The sequence below is a fragment of the Saccopteryx leptura genome, chromosome 1 (genome assembly GCF_036850995.1).
Source record: "Saccopteryx leptura isolate mSacLep1 chromosome 1, mSacLep1_pri_phased_curated, whole genome shotgun sequence".
Lineage (NCBI taxonomy): Eukaryota > Metazoa > Chordata > Mammalia > Chiroptera > Emballonuridae > Saccopteryx > Saccopteryx leptura.
The window spans coordinates 274,327,609-274,346,074 of NC_089503.1; the positions used below are offsets into that span (position 1 = coordinate 274,327,609).

The window sequence follows — 18,466 nt, forward strand, 5'->3', positions numbered from 1 at the left end:
TTCCTTCCTCTTGAATTTTTTTGGAATAGTTTGAGGATAGCTGTTAGTTCTTCTTTGAATGTTTGATAAAATTCACCAGTGAAGCCATCCAGGCAAGAATTTTTGCGTGCTGGGAGTTTTTTGATTACTGTTTCAATTTCATTTGTAGTAAGGTCTGCTTCAGGTTTTCTGATTCTTCCCGATCAGTTTTGGATTTCTCACAGGTTGTCCAATTTTTTCACATTTGTTCTTCCTAGCATTTTCTTACAATTCTTTGTATTTATGTGATGTCAGTTATTACTTCTCCATTTTCATTTCTAATTTTATTTGGGTTTGCTCTTTTTTTCCTGATGAGTCTGGTTAAAGGTTAAAGAAAGAGCTCTTGGTTTCATTGATCTTTTGTATTGTATTTTTAGTCTCTACATCATTTATTTCTACTCTGATCTTTATTATTTCCTTCCTTATACTTTCTCTGGTCTTTGTTCTTTTTCTAGTTCTTTTGGGTGCAGGGTTATATTGTTTGATATTTTTCTTGTTTCTTAAGGCATGCCTGTAATACTATGAACTTCCCTCTCAGGACTGCTTTTACTGTGTCCCATAAATTCTGGGTTGTTGTAATTCAATTTCATTTGTTTCAAGGAAATTTTTTATTTCTTCCTTGATCTCATGGTTAACCCAATGATTATTTAATAACATGCTATTTAGCCTCCAAGTGTTTGAATGTTTTTCAGTTTTTCTATTGCAGTTGTTTTCTAGTTTTATGCCATTGTGGTTAGAGAAGATGCTTGATATGATTTAAACGTTCTTAAATTTACTGAGACTTGTTTTGTGTCCCAATGTATAATCTATCCTAGAAAATGTACCATGAGCACTTGAAAAGAATGTATATTCTGTTGCTCTGGAGTGAAATGTTCTGAAGATATCAATTAAATACAGCTGATCTAGTGTGTCATTTAAGGCTGTTGTTTCTTTGTTGAGTTTCTGGCTGAAGGATCTATCCACTGATATCAATGGGATGTTAAAATCCCCTACTATTGCTGTATTGCTGTTAAGCTCTCCCTTTATGTCCATCAAAATCTACTTTATAGCCTGACCAGGTGGCGCAGTGGATAGAGCGTCGGACTGGGATGCGGAGGACCCAGGTTCAAGACCCCAAGATTGCCAGCTTGAGTGCGGGCTCATCTGGCTTGAGCAAAAAGCTCACCAGCTTGGACCCAAGGTCGCTGGCTTGAGCAAGGGGTTACTCGGTCTGCTGAAGGCCCGCAGTCAAGGCACATATGAGAAAGCAATCAATGAACTAAGGTGTCGCAATGAAAAACTGATGATTGATGCTTCTCATCTTTCTCTGTTCCTATCTGTCTATTCTTGTCTATCCCTCTCTCTTACTCTCTCTCTGTCCCTGTAAAAAAAAAAAAATCTGCTTTATATATTTAGGTACTTCTATATTGGGTGCATAAATGTTTACAATTGTTATTTCCTTTTGTTGGACTACTCCCTTTATCGTTATACAATAGCCATTTTTGTCTCTTACTATAAAGCCTTTGTTTTAAAGACTACTTTGTCAGATATAAGTATTGTTACCTCAACTATTTTTTCATTTCCATCTGTATGAAATATTTTTTTCCATCCCTTCACTTTCAATCTGTGTGTATCTTTTGTATTGAGGTGGGTCTCTTGTAAAGAACATATATACAGGTCATATTTTCTTATCCATGCAGCTACCCTATGTCTTTTGATTGGAGCATTTAATCCATTTACATTTAAGGTTATTATTGAAATGTACTTATTTATTGCCATTTTATTCTTTAAACATATAACCCTCTTTCATCTCAATTTATTTTTTCCTGTCTTCTTATAGCAGGCTCTTTAACATTTCTTATAATACTGGTTTGGTGGTGATGAACTCCTTTAGCATTTTTTTTTTTGGTCTGGAAAGCTCTATTTCGCCTTCAATTTTAAATGTTATCTTTGCTGGATAGAGTAGTCTTGGCTGTAGGTTCTTGTTTTTCATCACTTTGAATATAGATGAGTGGATAAAAAAACTGTCGTACATTTACACAATGGAATATTATGCAGCCATTAAAAAGGAAATCTTACCTTTTACTACAGCATGGATGGACCTAGAGATTATTATGCTAAGTGAAATAAGACAAGCTGAAAAAGACAAATACTATATGATCTCACTTATATGTGGAATCTAATGTACATAGTGAACTGAGGAACAAAACAGAAACAGAGGCAGGGTCACGGAGCAGGACAGCTGTTAGAGGAAAGGGGGAAGAAGAGACTGGATCAAAGAAGGTAAAGGGATTATTAGCCAAACACACACACACACACACACACACACACACACACACACACACACACACTATATATATATATATATATAGAGAGAGAGAGAGAGAGAGAGAACAAGCTAGCAATAGCCAGAAGAAAATGGGGGGTTAGAGGTAGGGGGAAGAAGGCAAAAGTGGGGAAACAGGGGTGGAAAGAGCCTGGGCTTTCCATGGGGCATGGTGGGGCACAATGTGATGTGTAGAGGGTGTTATATTGATTGGGACACTTGAAACCACTGAAATCATGTCAACACAATAAATTAAAAAATTAAAATTAAAAAAGACAAAATAGTAAAAAAAAACCCACTTAAAATGGATCAGACTTAAATGTAAAACTCTAAAACTTCTAGAAAAAAAACATAAGAAATCTTTGTGGTCTTGTGTTAGGCAAAGAATTCCTTAAACAGAACACTAAAACACAATGTATTTATAAAGAAACTATTAAGCTGGACTTTATCAAAGTTAAAAACTTCTCAAAAGTCTCTGTGAAAAGAAAAGACAAAGCTATAAATGGAGAGAAAATCCTTATAAAACGTATTTGATAAAGGACTTGTCCAAAACATATAAAGAAGTCACAAAATTCAACAAGGAAATAATCAACCCAATAAAACATGGGTAAGGCCCTGGCCAGTTGGCTCAGTGGTATATCGTCGGCCTGGCGTGCAAGGGGTCCCGGGTTCGATTCCCGGCCAGGGCACACAGGAGAAGCGCCCATCTGCTTCTCCACCCCTCCCCCTCTCCTTCCTCTCTGTCTCTCTCTTCCCCTCCCGCAGCGAGGCTCCATTGGAGCAAAGATGGCCCAGGCGCTGGGGATGGCTCCTTGGCCTCTGCCCCAGGCGCTAGAGTGGCTCTGGTCGCAACAGAGCGACGCCCCGAGGGGCAGAGTATCGCCCCCTGGTGGGCAGAGCATTGCCCCCTGGTGGGCGTGCCGGGTGGATCCCGGTCGGGCGCATGCGGGAGTCTGTCTGACTGTCTCTCCCCGTTTCCAGCTTCGGAAAAATACAAAAAACAAAACAAAACAAAACATGGGTAAAAAACTTGTACAGACACTTCACCAAAGATACCAGATCGCATACATAAAAATACATTAAAAAAAAGCCTAACATCAATGGTCAATAGGAAATGCAAATTAAAATCACAATGAAATAGCACTAATAACTAAAATGAAAAAAGATTGATCATCCTGGGAAAAATGTGAAGAAACATGCATGCATAAATACTGCTAATAGGAAAGTTAAATGGTATAATCACTTTGGAAAACAGTTTGGCAGTTTCTGAAAAAACTAAACATACACTTACCATGATTTAGCCATTTCATTCCTAGGTATTTACCCAAGATGAATGAAAATATATGTCCACACAAAGACTGTATGCAGATGTAGCAGCTTTATCTGAAGGAGCCAAAAATTAGCAACAATCCAAATGTCCATCAATAGGTACATAGATAAATTGTTGTGCACCAATACAACAGAATAATATTCAGCAAGAAGAAATTAACTCCTTGTTACATACATCAATATGAATGAATCTCCAATTATTGAGTGAAAGAAGCCAGACCAAAAAAAGAAGACATACTACACATGATTGATTCCATTAAAATTCTAGAAAATGCAAAACTACTTTTTTGTGTGTGTTTTTTTATTTTTTGGTTTTTTTTGCATTTTTCTGAAGTTGGAAACAGGGAGGCAGACAGACTCCCGCATACTCCTGACCGGGATCCACTCGGCATGCCCACCAGGAGGTGATGCTCTGCCCATCTGGGACGGAGCTCTGTTGCAACCAGAGCCATTCTAGTGCTTGAGGCAGAGGCCACAGAGCCATCCTCAGCGCCCAGGCCAACCTTGCTCCAATGGAGCCCTGGCTGCAGGCTCCAGAGGAAGGAGAGGGGGAGGGGTGGAGAAGCAGATGGGCGCTTCTCCTGTGTGCCCTGGCTGGGAATCGAACCCAGGAATCGAACCCGGGACTCCTGCACGCCAGGCTGACACTCTACCACTGAGCCAACCGGGCCTTTTTTTTTTTTTTTGTATTTTTCTGAAGTTGGAAACGGAGAGGCAGTCAGACAGACTCCTGCATGCGCCCGACCAGGATCCACCCGGCATGCCCACAAGGGGGCGATGCTCTGCCCATCTGGGGCATTGCTCTGTTGCAACCAGAGCCATTCTAGCGCCTGAGGCAGAGGCCATAGAGCCACCACCAGAGCCCTGGGCCAACTTTGCTCCAATGGAGCCCTGGCTGTAGGGGGAAGAGAGAGACAGAGAGGAAGGGGAGGGGGTGGGGTGGAGAAGCAGATGGGCGCTTCTCCTGTGTGCCCTGGCCGGCAAAACTACTTCTATAGAGACAGAAAGCAAAGCTGTGATTTTGAGGAAGGGGATGATGGAAAGGAGGGGTTATAAAGGAAAATGGGGAAATTCAGGGAGAGTGTTAGATATGTTCATCTTGTGGTGATGATTTCATATTTATATACATCAGTCAGAGCTTCTCAAATTGTACACTTGAATGTGTTCAGTTGATTGCATACCAATAATATCTCAATAAAGCTATTTTTTTGTGACAGAGACAGAGAGAGGAACAGGTAGGGACAGAGAGACAGGAAGGGAGAGAGATGAGAAGCATCAATTCTTCTTTGTGGCCCTTTAGTTGCTCATTGACTGTTTTCTCGTATGTGCTTTAATGAGGGTTGGGGACTTCAGCAGACCGAGTGACCCCTTGCTTGAGCCAGTGACCTTGCACTCAAGCTGGTGAACCTTGCTCAAACCAGATAAGCCTGTGCTCAAGCTGGCGACCTCGGGGTTTCGAACCTGGGTCCTCCACATCCCAGTCCGACGCTCTATCCACTGCACTACCGCCTGGTCAGGCTCAATAAAGCTATTTTTAAAAAAGAACTATAAAGGGGAGAAGTCACCATATTAAAAAATAGAAGAAAAAGGGCAAATGTAGCACAAATAAGATACTTCAGGTTTCCTGACATGTAGTGGCATCGATATTCAAATTTGTTTTAGAAATGGCCAAATTTTACCATAAACATTGCAAAGCATTTCCAACCCATTTTCCGTTAGTGTTTCTACAATAGGGTTTCAGAGATTATAAATCTATTCAAATATTTTAAGCAAAAATAAGAGTAAGATCTTACTTTTCTATCCAATATCTATCCATTAAGAGAACACTTATTTTCTCAATGTATATATTTATACCTGTAAGAATAATTTAAGTGATTTTCCAATAAATTTCTAGAATTAAAGATAAACATGACTTAGCACTCAGAAGCCAGTAACAGTTAACCAGAGTGACAAGTTACATCACTCACATGAATAAAACCTGGTGCAAACTATCAAAAATCTTCTCATTACAACCTATATATTGGGTTGGGGAATAAGTTCGTAGCGTTTTTATATTTTCTTTTATTTTACAACGATTTGTTTGCTGTTTGGCAAAGGGTAAGTATTCATTCGATAAAACTCTTTCTGCTCTACAAAACTATGTTAATTGTATTTTTGAGTTATTTAATTTTTTATTAGTTTTGAGGCTCAGAAATAGAATACCCAGGAGGCAAAAATCAACATTTTCGACACCTGCTCTTCTTTGCTTTTCATCGAAGTCAAAAAGCTGCCGAAGCAGCCTGGGACATTTGCGACGTGTATGGAGAAGGTGTCATAGGCGAGTCTACAGCACGGAAATGGTTTGCAAAGTTCAAAAATGGCGACTTTGACGTTGATGACACGTGCCGCAGCGGAGGGCCTTCTGAATTCGATGAAGAACTGGGAAATGCTCGAAAAGAATGCCACGGTCAACAAGGAGCTCTACATTGCCCAGCTACACCGCGTGAATGAGGCTATTCGACTGAAAAGACCTGATCGACATGGTCAAACCATACTCCTTCACGACAACGCCAGGCCCCATGTTGCACAAGTCGTCAAAGCCGCACTCCAAGAGCTCGAATGGGAGGTCCTTCAGCATCCGCCATATTCTCTGGACCTTGCACCGACCGATTACCATCTTTTCCGCTCCCTGTCAAACCATATGCAGGGCGTTACCTTCGATAACAAAGAGGTCCTTAAAAACTGGCTCAACAACTTCTTTGACACCAGACCAGGCGATTTTTGGCGGAACGGCATCAACAAATTGGTCGAGAGGTGGGAAGAGGTTGTAAACAGCAACGGCAAATATATAATTGATTAACTTATTGATATAATTATTGTTTTTTGTTTAAATAAAAGTCTTCGGTAAAAATGCTACGAACTTATTCCCCAACCTAATATCTGATTTCATATAAAAGCAAAGAGTATAACATATGCTACTGAATAACAAATTTTCTTTCTTTTTCCTTTCTGGAGTAAGGAAAGGTTTACTAATCTAGAAGGCGCCAACCGAAGCTGGGCGCCCGGACTAGGAAGAGGTGTTCGGGCAGTAGGGAAGCAGCGGGAAGCGGGGCGCCCGGACTAGGAAGAGGTGTTCGGGCAGTAGGGAAACAGCGGAAAGCTGGGCGCCCGGACTAGGAAGAGGTGTTCGGGCAGTAGGGAAGCAGCGGGAAGCTGGGCGCCCGGACTAGGAAGAGGTGTTCGGGCAGTAGGGAAGCAGCGGGAAGCGGGGCGCCTGGACTAGGAAGAGGTGTTCGGGCAGTAGGGAAGCAGCGGGAAGCTGGGCGCCCGGACTAGGAAGAGGTGTTCGGGCAGTAGGGAAGCAGCGGGAAGCTGGGCGCCCGGACTAGGAAGAGGTGTTCGGGCAGTAGGGAAGCAGCGGGAAGCAGGGCGCCCGGACTAGGAAGAGGTGTTCGGGCAGTAGGGAAGCAGCGGGAAGCGGGGCGCCCGGACTAGGAAGAGGTGTTCGGGCAGTAGGGAAGCAGCGGGAAGCGGGGCGCCTGGACTAGGAAAAGGTGTTCGGGCAGTAGGGAAGCAGCGGGAAGCAGGGCGCCCGGACTAGGTAGTTTCCAGGCATCAGGGAAATAGCACACACAATGCTGGTGGGCAAGCTTTAAATGGAAGAACTTGGAGCTTGGTCACCCCGGGGTCTTCCTGGACAATGAACCCTCAGCTTCTGAAGGGGTTCTGGTGTTCCAGTTCTGGTTATGTCCTGGTCCTCTGGTTCTGTGTGTATGGTAGATGGGGTGGGGTGTGTGACTTTGGTTCTGGGTGCAGCTGGAGGTCAAATTTCTCCCACAAAATATTTTTCTAAATGCATAAAATTTAGACAGCACTGGAGTTAATCACAATAAGCTTTGTGAAATACCTGAATGTGGGAAAAAATAATTGCCAAAAATAAGTCTTCCAAATGCTATAGCAAGGCTGTGAAATAAATAGATAATCAGTATTATTGGTGCTAAAAGCTCCAGGCAACTTGTTCAAGGTCACCCAAGGTAACCACTAAGTATATACACATGAGGGAAAAAATAACAAGGGCTTCCAACCATAACTTTCTTCTCCTCCACAGTGGTGGCTACTCATGAGGCAAATGTCCTGGGGCCACAGAGGCCTACCACAGAGGCCAATCATACGGTGTGTCCTCTCTGGGCCCATTCCCAATATTTCTATACAAGTAAAACCAAGTCTAAACAAGCACCAAGGCAGAGTAGAGGGTCTGGCTGGAGACCTTGTCAATCTTGTCATGCTCTCCTGACTAGAAAATGAAGGGTGGGAAACGACAGGAACAATTTTCTTGCGTGAAGCAAATTTATGAAAAGCTTGGGGTTCCTTTTTATGGTTTTGACCAGGTGAACTACTCACACCTCTTTTGTGAGAACACTCTGCCCAGAGCTAGGCACATAGTAGGAGCTTAAAAATGCTGTTTTAATCCTCCCTGTTTTCCCAAACCAAGAGCATACAGTTTGTGGCTGGCAAAAACTCAGGGTTGAGACTACTCAGAAGTATAATTCTGGGGGGAAATCCAGAGATTGAGTGTAAAGAAATAAATTCTTAAAAAACTAGAATCGACTGCCAAATTCCCCCTATACTTAGTGACCTACAAGACACAAAACTAGAAAAGAAATGGAATTATCCTCGAAGGGTATACAGAAAATTCTAAAAACTGAAGTCCTAAAAAACAAGTCATAAGAAATGTGGATGATTATGTAAGAAGTAGAGACTAGAAACATTAATAATAGAGACATAAGTACTTCAGAGTTATAGTGCATCAAACTAATATTGTGCAAAGAGCAACCACATGACAAAAATATTCAAACAGAGCTTTAAACCTTCCTTGGCCTTGAAGAGTCATGAGACTCTTGGCTAAAACAAGGGAAGTGAGAAAGCAAAAAAGAACTTTCAGACCTCTAGGTGGCTCCCATTTTTAAACAAACTGCAATACTCCTCTAACTTAACTAAATGTCAATGAAATCTAGTTATTTATGCAAGTCACATCAGCAGCTGAGTGGTACTATAATTCTTAGAGCTGTACTCATTTTCCTACTACAGTTTTCCCAACCTTCCTTTGAAAGCTAGCATTGAGCAATCAATAGCTTCTGACTAACATGTTATCCATGACGTGTAAAACAATGACATGGTAAGATTTTTTTCTTTCAGTAATCCTGTGCTGATAAAAAAAAAAAAAAAAAGCATAATTACTTTAATGATATACTTAGAAAAAGGATTATCTACAAAAAAAAATCACAAGACTAACACTAATCAAAAGGTGTCTCAATTTATTACCATGAATTTTTCCACAGAGCCCAAAGGCATTAATTTTAGCTGATATCTGCAAAGGTTGTGTCTTATTATACATAAAACAAGCAAAGAGGGGACACAGGAGAGTACTGGTCTGAGTTTTCTGTTATAAAAAGCAGATTTAACAATGATAAGAAGGCAATCAAGAGATAGGCCCTGGCCAGTTGGCTCAGTGGTAGAGTGTTGGTCCAGTGTGTGGAAGTCCTGGGTTCGATTTTCAGCCAGGGCACACAGGAGAAGTGCCCATCTGCTTCTCCACCCCTTCCCCTCTCCTTTCTCTGTCTCTTTCTTCCCCTTCCGCAGCCAAGGCTCAACTGCAGCAAAGTTGGCCGCGGGCACTGGGGACTGCTCCAGCTCCATGGCCTCCGCCTCAGGCACTAGAACAGCTCCAGTTGCAACAGAGCAACTCCCTAGATGGGCAAGAACATCGCCCCCTGGTGGGCATGCAGGTGGATCTGGCGCATGCGGGAGTCTCTCTCTCTCTCTCTCTCTCTCTCTGCCTCCTCGCTTCTCACTTCAGAAAAATACAAAAAATAAAAGTTACAATATAAAACTGATTTAACTATTTTATTCATTATAACAATAACTATTTACTGAGCACCTACTACACACACACATATACCAAGCTCTGGGTACAGAATGGAGAATAAACCAGACATTATTCCTGCCCTCTAAGGCAAAAGAGAAACATTAAATAACTAAATAATATATAATCATAAATTGTGGAAAACATTAAGCAAAAAGATGATTGTGCTATGAGGAAAAAAATTAAAGGGTTCTAAGTTACATGATGCTAAGAATGGCCTTCAAAGAGAAGACTTCATAAAGGGATATTTGAACCAGCATCTATCACATGAAATAGCTCAATGAGATGGTCATAAAATAGACTAAGAGCACTAGCAACAGACCTCAGGTGAGTACACTGGACAATCGCCAATGTAGCCAACAAGAGATGAAGATGGTGGGCAGGCACCATCTCATGCAAGACCTTGTAGGTTTGTTGAGGATTTAATATTTTATCCCAAGTATAATATCTCAAAAATTTCCTGAGAGCTTTGAATACTTTTCACAGCAAGTGACTTTTTTTTCTTTTTAAGGGTGCATGGGAAAAGGGATTGGAATGGGTGTCAAGGGTACACAGGAGGCCTCTGCAGTGGGTGAAGATAATGGTGGTTTGAAATAGGATGACAGCATAATGGAGACCGAAAAAGCAGACAGGCTTGAGAGATCTTTTGCCTGAGAAGTGGGTAGGACTTTGTGACAAACTGGCTGGGTGAGGGGTGGGGAGTGACAGAACCAAAGAGAGAGTGAAGGATAATTTCAGCCTTCTGGCCTGAGCATTCTGGATGGGTGAGATGAAAAACAGCCGAAACTATTTGAAAGGATCAATAATCGAGAACTCAGTTCTGGAGATGTCCGAGATGCTGCCATTCACTGGCTAAGATGTACCAGACACTATATTTGGTGTTCCACTTGTCCCAGCTTCCCTTTTAGTAGCAGTGTCCCCATTTTACAGAAAGCAAACTGTAGGTCACATAGGCTGAAGTCGCACGGCCAAGCTCATTCAGCTCCGAGTGATGAAGTAACACCTGCCACCCAAGTCTGGCTGGCTGTGGGGTAAGCACACTTTGCATCACACAGAGTTCTTGGAAACTATCTCTACACTTAGAATTTTTGAAGACTTTATAGTTGGAGAAAGCTAGCACTCAAGGAAAGTAAATAGGTGATACATTATTTTTTAACCCTTTGAGTAGTATGAACATTCATGTACATCATCCTCGTGCCTCCTGACCATCCAGAGTATGATCGATTTATTTTAAAAATGTGTAAGGCAACATTAAAAAAAGGCAAATGTATGTTTTTCTTGTTTCCATAAATTGGTTATCAAACAAACATGATTTTAAGTTAATAAAACTGTAACTGGAACTAATTTTATTTTTTGAAAAAAAAACTCACTCCCGGGGGTCAGTGAACATAAAAAAACCTCAATACTCAAAGGGTTAAATCCAAATTCTTGGATTTAATGCACAATGTTTTCCTTTCCTACTTCCGTCCCTACTCCACTTCTACCTGCAAAGAGTTCTGCAATCTTTTGAATCCTAGCAAAACATCTAGGGCCTTACCATTTTACCATAAATACAAAGCCAAGATACCAGGAATCAGCCATAATGAGCAGCAAAGTATTTTTACTGCTGGATTTTACAATATCCAGCAGCAAACAGTATTTTTACTCTCAAGTCATTACATACATCAACATAAGATAGATCAATTAATGAGCAAGAACTAATCATTTCTTAAAATGACCAAGGCATTCAAGTCAAAACGCAAGCCACCCAGGACAGGCAACAAAAGCCAAGCATTGAGATTCACATAAAAACATGGAAACTTTTTAAAAAGTCAGGCGAAAGAAATGACATCACAACTGCATAGAATTTAAAATCTGCAATTCTCAGATATCTCAACCAAATGCCAAATTCAGTAAACATGCATCCTAAAAACCACTTAAACACTTCCTCTTCTTTCAGCTCAGCATACTGGCACTCTGGCAAACTGAAATGCCTTTCCTAGCTGTACAGTCCCAAGATTTGCTCTTTCACTCTCTCTGAGTTCTCTGATGTCCCCCTCAGCTACTGAAGTCCAAAAAGCAGGCTTGATCAATGAGCCTAGAAAGAAAGAAAATGCATTACTGCCAATTATGTGTTATTGAAAGTATCAGCTTGAGACTCTTAAAAGAAGAAAAAAATGAGGAAGGGGGAGATTTTTGAAAGGTTTCATCATCTACATTACAAATTACATTTTGTTGGGTATCATCCTCCAATAGAATCATCATCAAATTAGGTTGTTTTCTTCAAGTGAAGGTATGGTTACATGTAATTTTTACAACTTGGGCTGAGATGTCCATGGAGATAAGTAAAATTAAAAGTACTATTAATATTTCTGCTAAAAGATAAACATTCACAAACCACTCTCCTAAAGGATAGTTCCTGTGTTCTGTGTCCTAATTCTTGTGTCCACCCCTCCCTGCATTGGGCTAGCTAGCATTCACTACTGCCTCAACCACAAAAAGAACAGGATGCTGAAAATCCTTTAAGAAAGCTTCCCATTCTTTGTTCCTTCATAACATGATCGCTAACTCTTGGCAACCCAAAAATGAAACACACACATAGACACACACAGACAGACAGACAGACACACACACACACACACACACACACCTACCTGAGGTCTACCATAATGAATAGTTAATCCAACTGACAGAAAAACAGAGATCTATACATATTAAAAGGCACTTCCTGGGGATACAACAGATCTAATGAAGAACTGCTGAGCCACATTACACTGGAAAATCCATAAATGTTGGTCCTCGCTGTCACCAGGCTGGAGTAATTTTTTCTAATGCAATGCTTTGATGTATTGACAGAGCTAACCTGAGGGGTTTAGGTCAGCTATGAAACGTGCCCTGCATACCCATTTCCCTTCTAAATCCCTAAAGATCAGGGGCAATACTGATCCGCAATTATATTCGATGCGTGCACAGCTCAAGATGCCATTTGATGCTGAGAAAGGGCTGGTTTAGCAACACCAGGCGGCTCTATGATGCTAAAATAAACGCAACACTAGATTACAAACCAGGTACTCGGTTTGTAAGACTCAGTGCCGCACAAGGACTTACAGTCAAAGCTCACGTCCCTTCAGGTGGAATCTTAAGTTTTCTGCGATTTACCCTGTCAAAGTTTCTGGTGTGCAAAAAGGACTTACTTTGAAAGTCACCTCTCTGGACCCCTCCCTCCACGGCTTGGCAATCAGGAGGAAGAGGGACGGAAGAGGATTCATCGTTCAGACAAAATTTAAAAACCTATAATCCAACCATTGTTTCAGAGGAGAAAATAAGCGTTTCACCAAACCACCACCCGGCAAGCGAACGTCCGATTTCCATTTGGAGGAAAAAATATTAGAGAAACCAGACATGTTTCCCTGCCTAACAAAAGTGGCCTCTAAACTCCCCTGCCAAGGACACTGGGAGGAAACGGAGACGCGAGGAACAGGCTCGCACTTTTCGGGCAGACGCGTGTCTGCGGAGAGGCGAACGCGCAAAGGGGCACAACCGCGGGAAGGGGACCGGGAGAAAGCGGGGCGGCGAGGACCGGCGAGGAACCCAGGGTGCAGCGGGGGCACGTGGGCTCGGAGGCCCCGGGAGAGGAGGGAGGGGTCCCCGCCGCTGCTCAGAAATCGCGGCGGCGGAGTAAAGTTAATACTCACTCAGTTTCGCAACTGCGCCGCCCCCGCAGACCGCCCGGCGGGGCCCGGAGCCGGCGGCCGCCTCGCATCCGTCCCGCCGCGCAGCCCGCGCGTCTCCGTCCCCGGCGCTCCGCGGGCCGCGCGCCCCGCACCGGAGGGAGGCCCGGTGCCCTCTCTGCGCACCTCCCGGGCGGCCCGAGGTGAGCGAGGACGCCCTGGCGAGACCGCGGGAGCCTGCGTGCGCGCGGGCAGCGGCGCCCTCGGCGGAAGGCGTCCCCAGCGCCGCCGCTCCAGCAGGCGATCGAGCGACACCGGGCGGGCAGCCGGGCGGCGGGCGCGGGGCGGGGCGCCAGCGAGTGCGGGGAGCAGAGTCGGCGGCCGGTTTGCTCCCGCGGCCGGTGTCTCCGAGCTGGGGGCCGGGCCGGGGGTCGGGGGCCGGGCGGCTCCGCCCCTCCGCCGGGCCGCGGGCTGAGCGCGCGAGAGGAGCGGGGTGGGGCGCCCCCAGTGGCCGGGCGTCTGCGTTACAGCCGCCGCTCCCGGCGCTCCCGCTTCTGGCACTCCCGCTCCCCGGCACCCCCGCCCGCGCCTCGCCGGTGCGCCGGCGCCCGGAGAGACCTTGTAACGGAACCGGGACGCCAGCACTGCATTGTGGGAGCTTTTAAAGTGGCGGAGAGTGCGGCGGGGCCGCTCGGGACCATCGGCCATAGTAGCCCGGGACCCCGCCGCCGCTCGGCCCACCGCACTCCCCGCCACTGAGATCTGAGGGCCGGAGAGCCAGAATGATGAGATGACCCGTGCTTCTCCGACTCTCACGGGAGCAAAATCTTCCATAGCTTGAGGGGACGCTTGTACAACTACCCTCTACAGACACCCCGAAAGTAGGAAGCCTTTTAAGCAGATGCTTAAAAAAAAATAGCCCTTCCAACCCCCAAGGACTGGATTTGAATTGCTTTCGTCTGGAGTGCAGTGATTCAGCGACCCCATTCTCTGCAGCAGGCAATGACAGAGGCAGGAATCACGAAAAACAACGAATGAATCATCCGTGAGTAACCAAGTTTAGAGAGAGCTGAGGTCAGATTCAGGAGCCCCTCTTACCTCCCTTTCAATGTAGCAAATGGTCAAGGAATGAAAGCAGTGCTTTCATCTAGAAATGCAGATGTGCGTGTTGTTTTCACTATTTCACCCCCCCCCCCTTTCTTGGCTTGCAATTGCTCTAGCCACTGGACAAAATTAATTCAGCCTTTGGTCCAGCTTGTGCTCACACATGCTCACAACTGTGCAACAGCTATCACTTTGGATGGAGGCGGGGTGAAGATAATGGATGAAATGTAATAAAGCATTCCAATTATAAAATGCCCCTTTTAATTCTCCAGATACTTTTATATTAATCATCAAAACAAGGATATTAACTTTGAAGCACAACTTTTTACAGCTCATCTTACTCGGGGCCTGATCGGTTTTGTTTATGTTGGGTTTGGATTTGTAGGGCTTTTGTGTCTTCCCCTTGATTTTTGACCTTTAGTTACTGCACAGTTTATTCGTTCCTCTACCCCAGAGGTTAACCGAGGAGTGGGAAATGAATGGTAAGACTCAAATTTGGCTAATCAACATTTGGTGGGTTTGGGGAGAAGAAGAGTTCTCTTTGATTCAAATGTAAAAACCAAGGAGATTTTATTTAAAGAGGACTCTGGAGGACGTGGAACCTTTTCTCCGAGTTTTCTGCCCTTAATGTTGCCATTTCCTAGCCTCATTCCCTTGTCAGCCTTTCACTCCATCCACATCAGTCCCCTAACTGCCAAATCTAATGGAAAATTTTGATCCCCATTTAGTCATGCCTTTGTGGCATTTGCAAATGTTGACTTCTCTCCTTATTTCTTAGAACTTACCTCCTTTGTTTGCTGTGATAGTCATCTCTTCTTTGTAGTGATCATGAAACAGGGCTAAGAGATAGCAGGCAGAAGTGTGACTAGTGTTAAACCATAATTCTAGATCTTACCAAGTATATAGAAGAACCTTCCTATAATTTCAGTTGGTTGCCAGGAAGGCCCTAATATCATTTTATCATTCATCCAGAGGTGAACACGTTGACTAACTCATGACAGTGAACTTTCATGTGACCAGCATGTAAATCAGGATGGAATTTACTATGACTGAATAACCATGTTCACTGTTTAGGAGAAGCTCTTACAGGATTGAGGTACCTGGTGAGGTATCTCCACCTGTAAACCAAAATGTGCCTTACTGATGGCTATTGAAGTCAGTGAATTTATCCCTGTGTTGTCCTGGATAAATCCAGATAAATCTGTTCCCTCGCTCGGCCCCATGTGGTTAATGCAGTCTTTCTTCAGTGTACAATTTGTTTTAAGCTTTCTTAGCTATAATCACATCCTTGTTTAAGCCTTCCTGAGATCACACCAAATGTCCTTGATGGGAGTTGTAAACAACCCTTATTTCTGGTTCTAATTATATTCCCCAAAAGGAACTTAACTAGAAATCAGTGACTGTTCATGTACTTCAAGCCCTTAGACATAATCAGATTTGATTTTCTAGAAAACAGTCTGAGAGAATAGATTCAGAAAAGAGAATACCAGGGGAGAGAGGTTTATGTGGAAAGCAGTGGGAATGAGCAGTGGGGGAACCACCTAGAGGTATATAATTCTGTACAATTTAGTTTTCTCTAGATAACTATAAACAAGTTACCATGAACGTGGTGGCTAAAAACAAGAAGACTGTGGTATCTACAGTTTTGGAACTCAGAAATCCTAAAATTAAGGTGTAGGCTATGTTCTATCTGAAGACTCAAGAGGAGAATCCATTTCCTTGCCTTTTTCAGTGTCTAAATGCCATTCTGCACTTCTTGGCTTGTGGCTTCTTCACCTGTTTTCAAAGCCAATGACATAACATCTTCAAATCTCTCTTTGTGACCTCTGCTTCTTCTTGGTTAGGGGGCCTCTCTAAATCTAGATAGGCAAAAAAAAAAAAAAAAAAAAGAGAGACAGAGAGAAAAAAAAAAGAAAAGGAATTGGTGTAAATGCATTTCTGGCCCTATATGTTGTGACCTGAACTGAATTATTTGCAGGAGAAGATGACAATGTCTCTACTACTAGTCAAATCATCAACGGGATTTGAGTCATTGCTGCAGTGGTGACTCATGTTCAACTTAATCATGGGTCCCTCGGTGACTTATAGAACTGAAATCCAAGGTATTAACATACTAAGAAAATCAAGTTCACATCTGCAGTCCCTGGGTATTAATCCCTTTCTCTGGTAGTCTCTGGCAAGCCATATTGCCAAATTTGAGAAATCTAGGTCTAGACTAGCATTTCCCAAACTAGTCCACCAGCAACACCACCCTGTAAGACAGTTGTTCCATGCTGTCCATGGAACACAATAGTGACTACAGTTGAGGCCAGCCCAGAAGCTCATCAGAGGGTCAGAGCCAGCTGGGGCAAAGTGTTGGGAAATCCTTTTATGAGGAAGGGAGAGACAAACATTTTGTCACAGCAAATAGGTATGTGTGCTGGGAGGAATAAATTATGGACTTCTGCAAATGATATCAGTTTCTTTATCATGTCACCCCACCTATTGTTCTTCCTTTCCCCCTACTTCTCTTCCTGCTCTTGTTTCACCCAGACTACTCACAGCTTCCTTACCTCTCAAACGGTGGTTCCGGACCACTTCTCAGTTCTTGCACCACATTGCTCTGAGATTGCTTCTTTATGTGTGGGTGTGGAGCCCTCACTCTCCTCCCCCAACCTCACCCTTACCACTTCTTGAAGCCAGGGACTATGTTGTCCTTATCACTGTATCCCCCATGCCTGACACAAGGCCTGGCTCAGGCTGGGAACTCAATTACTATTAGTGGAAATAACAAATATTGAATGACAATATAAATGGAATAAACTAATGCCACCTACTTTTCTTTGATCTTCTTCCTCTACCCTATAACTAGCTAAGATTTCCATTTCCTTCTTTAATTAATAATCTCCCCCCCCCCCAAAAAAAATCCATAATAAGCTATATGATATTATTCTAGGTTCCAGGATTACAAAGATTAATTTGACATAATTTCAGCCTTCTGTGAGCTCACAGTTCATCTAAGGAAACATATCCTAAAAAAGAAAATGCGGCAGATACTGTTAGTTGTCTATCCCATTCCCTTGCCTCCTTTCTTAGGAACAAAAACCTGATTTTGTGCCCAGTGAAAAATGTTATTTCACAATCTTCCTTGCAGATAGGCATTACTGAGTGTAGGCCAGTGGTATGTGGATGGAAGGTTTTGTATAGGACTTCCAGGAAAACTCCTTATTTGTGTGTCTGGTGGTCAGGCACTGGCAGGGCTGATTGAAGCCCTATTGCCTATTCATGGATATGATAGATGGAGTTTTAGAAGTAATCTTGTGACATCAAGAGTATCTTGCCTGACCAGGCAGTGGTGCAGTGGATAGAGCATCGGACTGGGATGCGGAGGACCTAGATTCGAGACCCCAAGGTCGCCAGCTTGAGCACAGGCTTATCTGGTTTGAGCAAAGCTCACCAGCTTGGACCCAAGGTCGCTGGCCTGAGCAAGGGGTTACTCGATCTGCTGTAGCCCCATGGTCAAGGCACATATGAGAAAGCAATCAATGAATTCTTTCAACCCGACTGCCACTCACCAATCTGCCGACACTTCATCAACACCAACTAAGGAGCCGCAGCAAAAAACTGATGATTGATACTTCTCATCTCTCTTCGTTCCTGTCTGTTCCTATCTATCCCTCTATCTGACTCTCTCTCTGTCTCTGTAAAAAAAAAAAAAAAGTATCTTGAAGCCCAGTCATAGGCTAAAATGTGTACAAGTGGGCTCATTTAGGGTTAACAGCCTATTTTACCAACCCTTTATTTAGCCACTATTAGTGATGAGTTTGGAAGGAAAAGAAAAATGTCATCTCTCTCCTTTGGTATATATGTGTGTGGAAAGCAAGTAAATATTGTATTCTCTCCAATTCCTAATGAAAATCTCATATACATACAAAGATCTATAAATATTGTGATTTATTTGACCAATGTAAAGGGGCTTTTTAGAAACAACCAACAGTTCTCATCTCTAGAAAATTTTAATTTAATGATAGTTTTTTTCTTTTAAAAAGAAGTGTTTAGTTACCAAATTATAAAGAATCCCTTAAAAGACCCTCCAGTAATCTGATGGGAAAGGAGAGCAATGATCAATATATTTTGCTAAACAAAGCACAGTGCAGAAAGAAAATAAAGCAAAAACTA

At 43.2% G+C, this 18,466-nt stretch overlaps 1 protein-coding gene across 1 annotated transcript in view; it reads right to left on the reverse strand.

The window, feature by feature from the left end:
• The window catches only part of RASSF8 (Ras association domain family member 8), a 113,554-nt gene extending 100,188 nt beyond the window's left edge, over positions 1 to 13,366 (reverse strand). The window contains exon 1 of the mRNA XM_066354155.1: positions 13,229 to 13,366. The gene's annotated coding sequence lies outside the window, so the exon portion shown is untranslated. The remainder of the gene's footprint in view (positions 1 to 13,228) is intronic.
• Positions 13,367 to 18,466: the final 5,100 nt, after the last annotated feature.